The following is a 4897-nucleotide window of genomic DNA, read 5'->3' as shown; positions in this document are numbered from 1 at the left end:
GATAAAGATCAAAGGATTGAGTTCTGTACAACTGCCATTGACTCCACAAAGCACCCACTTGTGAAAGGGATGCATTCTAAAGTCCTGTATGAAAAGTCCCTTTTTCATAACAAATTCCTTCTCTGGTTCAGCCATCATGTTGGGAGAAAAGGAAAAGGTTTTACTCTGATCTGCCCAACGAGTGATGGAGGATTGACAGTCAGACCAAGGCAGGATCAGTCTTAGTGGCAATTTTCAGGCCACACTGCTTCAAGACTGACCGTAAGGCCATTACTACAGAGTGGGAGATTCCCATACTGGTCGCTGTCCAGGCCTGACCGCGACTGAGAACCAGTCAGCAATACTGGTCGCTGTCCAGTTCTGATCACGACTGAGAACCAGTCAGCAGTTCCAGCGGTGGAAGCAAAACAAAACTGAAAGGGAAGGAACAATCGCCATGAAAACAATCAAAAGGGCATCTAACTCTGGAGAAATTTCAAGAGTGTACATACCTTACAGAGCCTTAATGTCCTGCAGTTCTGATTCCGCCCCGCGAACAGGGGATCTCCCTTGCGCTGGTGTGATGGTATAAAGTTCCCAGGTTCCTCGGCGCCACTTGTCCTGAGCTATTGTTCTCGCCCGCAAGAACACACTCGGACAACTGGATCCTTCTGCAGCAAAAGCTTTATTGCTTCTTCAGGAGGGAAGACCCAGACCCTGGAAAATGGTGTTGCTTATATAGCCCTCAGCCATGGCGTTTCAACACCTGATGTGGCGTTTCTGCACCTGATGTGGCGTGTCAGCTCCTGATTCATTGCTCGCCCATCACCCCATTACTATGCCCCGAGATGGGCAGTGACTAGGCGTGAGTTCACTCTTGCACTTGCGCACAAGGCTTGTTTACTAGTTAGGCCCAGCGGAAGCCAGCGCCATCTTATAATGGCAATTGCTCGCGGCACAGCTCTCCACAATTTACACCATGGAATACTACTCAACTATTAAGAAACAGGACATGCTGATTTTTGCAGGCCTATGGAGGGAACTAGTTACCATCCTGAGGAAGGTAACTCAGACCCAAAAGGACATGCATGATATGTACTCACTAGTAAGAAATTGATGTAAACTTTTGAGTATTTGCCAGGTCTTGTGGCACATACATGTAATCACAGAACTTGGGAAGTGGAAGCAGGACTATAAGAGGTCAAGGTCATTCCTTAGCTACACACAGGACTTAAGACCATCCTGTCTGAAAAAAAAAACAACCTATGAAATTATTTTGAGAATTTATTGATGTCTTCCAGACCTTTCATGAACATCTAGTTATGTAGGACTCCACATGTGTTTTAAGAGCATAAATGGAACACATGTAAATGTACTGACCGTGGGAAGGAGAGTTGATACCAATATTTCTATGTCCTTTCAAAGTCAGCGATATGTGTGGTTGTACTTGAGTTAAAGTCTTCTTGAGATTGCTTTTCTCTTTTGGTGACAACTAGGATTCATGGCTCCTAAGAGTGTGAAAATTGATATTTATTAAATGACACCTGCCTTGATCCATACGTTCACTCATTCTTCAAGTCACTGATAAATTATTTGTCTCCTGTGTCCTGGAGAACATTTGAGGTGTGGTATCTCAGAGGCATGTAAGATTGTCATGCCAGGGGAACATTAACCTGGGTGTGACAGACAAATGCAAGCAGATAGAAAGGGGCAGTGAATAAAATAAGCAGCATGTTACTTTAGAAAGTGGAGGAAGTTGGGGAAAGAGCATCTTGCTTTGTCTGTGAACAGAGACTCTGAGAGCTATAGGTGGTGTTACCAGAGAGAGGGAGTTTTGCTGAAAGAACCTGAAGATGAGCAGGTTCAGGGAGCAACATGGGTCTCCTGTCAATGAGCACACTTGAAGAATGGAGCAGCAGGAAGACTGTTAAAGAGTCAGGTCAGGTAGGGCTGTGTGAACCATTGTAGACTTTGATCTGAATTTTAGCAGATGTTATATAATGCTTGAATTGAGGAAGATTAGGTGTATTAAGTAACATGAGTTCCAGTGAATGTTCTAGCACGGGTTGTGGTCAAGCTTTTCTTATAGATGATAGAACAGAGTCATGGGAGTCAACAAGTGGCTTGTAGAGTGAGGTGCATACCATTTTAAATTAACCTCAACTATAACTTAAAAATATGGATATTCATGAGTATTTATGTAGGTTTTTATGTATGCATATATGTGTGAATATATTTCTAATTGTGTGTACACACAGCTTCATGAGGCAGAGGCCAGGGAAGGGAGCCATGTGTCTTCCTCAAACAATCTGCCTAGTCCTTTGAGTCAGGGTCTCTCCCTGAAGTTGTGCAGGGATGTGGATATAGGAGAAGAGGGGAGAGGGAGAGAATGGCCGTGTCCCACCAGAGTTCCAGTGCTCTGGGCAAGCAGATGCAGGAGGACTGCCAGACACTTTCCACATGCCCCTCGGTGGGCATCTGTCTGTGTGAAGCCACTGACCCCACATGCCTGGGGATGGACAAGGGGCAGTCCCTGTACCTGGTTCTCAGTCTCTGACATCCCATGCTGTATACTACAGAGGATCTGAGAACAGAATAGGAGCCCTGAATGACACTCTTGTCCCCAGAGATACAGGAAGAGAACAGAGGAAAAGTAGGGGGTCACTGGATGATTCCCTTGAAGGTGAGAGTCCTTTGTCGGGCCTTGATGAACAGAGACAGTCTATGGTTTTAGAACTTTATTTTAGAAAGGCAGGGGGAAGAAGAAAAGGTAGAAAGAGAGGGGGGGGCTGACCATGGCCAAGAGGAGAGAAGGGGGAAAGAAAAAGAGAGAAAGAGAGCTAAAGAATAAGAAAAGTGAAAGCTTAAGAGAGAGAGGTAAAAGTTTAGAGAGTAAGTGTTGGAAACTGACCTGCAGCTCACATGAACTGTGTTTCACCTGGAAGGCAAACTGGAGCTGAAAAGAGAGGGGAACTAGGTGGACAAGAGAGAAATGGAGTCAAGACAATGTTCCTGATCAAGGCTCAAATGTTTAATGGCAAATGTGCATATAAAGGAGGGGGGAGGCCCATTCCCGCCAATTCATCCTTAGAGTCCAGCTGGAGGTGACCACTTGCAGGATAGGGTGTAGTCTCAGGAATAGCTCTGTGGTCTCCCAGCAGGTAGCAGTATCTTGAAGAGGAACAAGGAGAGTGGCTGAACAATAGACTGATCTAGGGAGGCAGGCTTCACCCTAGGTAATCTCCTTGGTGGCAGCAAAGTCGAGGTCTGGATCAGCCAGCTTCAGGCTGGGGGGAGGTTACAAGTAAGAGAGCTTAGAGAGTAAGAGAGTACAAAGAGAGAGAGAGAGAGAGAGAGAGAGAGAGAGAGAGAGAGAGAGAGAGAGAGAAATTCAGAAAAATCAGTCTTTGAATCAATTTAATCTGCTAGTTGTTTATGATTGGTGCACATTTGTTATCTCATCTTAGAACTGAGAAGGCTGAGACAAAGATGGTCATGAGTTCAAGGTCAGTCCTGTACACATTGTGAGGTCCTGCCTTACACTTGAGAGAGTGCTTCCCATTCCATATATGGTGGTCAAGGATTCTGAGATTTTCAAGGTCATTTTCTACCAAATATAGAGTTCAAGATCACCTTGGCTTAATTGTTTTAATGCCCTCCCCACCCTACAATGGTCTTAGTCACAGGCAGATGCAGAGCTTAGGCAAATGAAAGATAAGAAAGCAGAAAGAAATGCAGAGATGTTCAAAGCAGGAACTGAGGTTTCTCATCATGATTGTGCTGATGGGAAGCAGTGAGCACAGAGACTCATGGGAATTTTAGTTTGGCAGAAATCTGCAGCGTGTTGAGTGCTTCATGAATCTTTTAAACAAGAGCAGCCTAATGACACGGACCTTAGTTTGCAGCTCTGTTTCTTTCCTTCTCCCTCATTTTGTTTTAATTTAATTTAATTTAATTTAATTTAATTTAATTTAATTTAATTTAATTTAATTTTTTATCCTATTCACTCCTATGGGAGTGGAGTGTTTAGGGCTTGTGAATACACACAGGCAATCCATCAACCTGTCTCTGTCCTTTTCTGCCTCTGGGGGGTCCATTACCAGCTCAGAGTCAGAATGCTGGCCAGGAAGGAGGTTCAGGGTAGAGACAAAATACACACATTCTAATTCTGAGACCCAGAATCCTTGTCCCAGTCATGATTAGTAGAGTTCCATTAGTGAATTTAACATCCCTACCTGTGTATATGAATACATCACATCTTCTGTTCAGCATTGAGGGAAGTTAAATAAAATGGTACATGCATTAGTGAGGGCAGGGGCTAGCACATCATATATGCAAATGGGTTAGCAGGTGTTTTTATTTTTTGAGTAGTGAAAGGGGCAGCCTAACAAAGATGAAGCTGAAGCCAAATGTTCCCCAGTTCCTTGGCCTCATGTCTCATATCCTGCCACCTCATTCTCCAGGAGCCCCCCTGGAATCCGCTTCCTATTCCAGTGCATCACAGCAAACATCATCTGCTCCTTTGTGTTTGGAGAGTGCTTTGACTACACAGACCTCCAGTTCCTGCACCTGCTTGACCTGTTCTATCAGACCATGTCACTTATCAGCTCATTCTCTGGTCAGGTGAGTGGGTGGGAAGAGAAGAGCATCCAGTTCAGAGGAAGCAAGAGGCTGCTTTGTGGGTGAAGAAAGGCTGGAAGAAATGTAGAGACTGGTTAGTTCATAATGTTGTTGCACCTGCAGGGTTGCAGATCTCTTTAGCTCTTTGGATACTTTCTCTAGATCCTCCATTGGAGGCCCTGTGATCCATCCAATAGCTGACTGAGAGCATCCACTTATGTGCTTGCTAGGACCCGGCCTAGTCTCACAAGAGACAGCTATATCAGGGTCCTTTCAGCAAACACTTGCTAGTGTATGC

The 4897-nt window shown here is 44.7% G+C and overlaps 1 pseudogene; it reads left to right on the top strand.

The window, feature by feature from the left end:
• Window positions 1–4442: 4442 nt before the first annotated feature.
• Window positions 4443–4897, top strand: part of LOC110287743 — a 13469-nt pseudogene continuing 13014 nt past the window's right edge.

This window comes from Mus caroli, unplaced genomic scaffold, assembly GCF_900094665.2.
Source record: "Mus caroli unplaced genomic scaffold, CAROLI_EIJ_v1.1 scaffold_12494_1, whole genome shotgun sequence".
NCBI lineage: Eukaryota > Metazoa > Chordata > Mammalia > Rodentia > Muridae > Mus > Mus caroli.
This window is presented reverse-complemented; position numbering and strand designations above follow the sequence as displayed.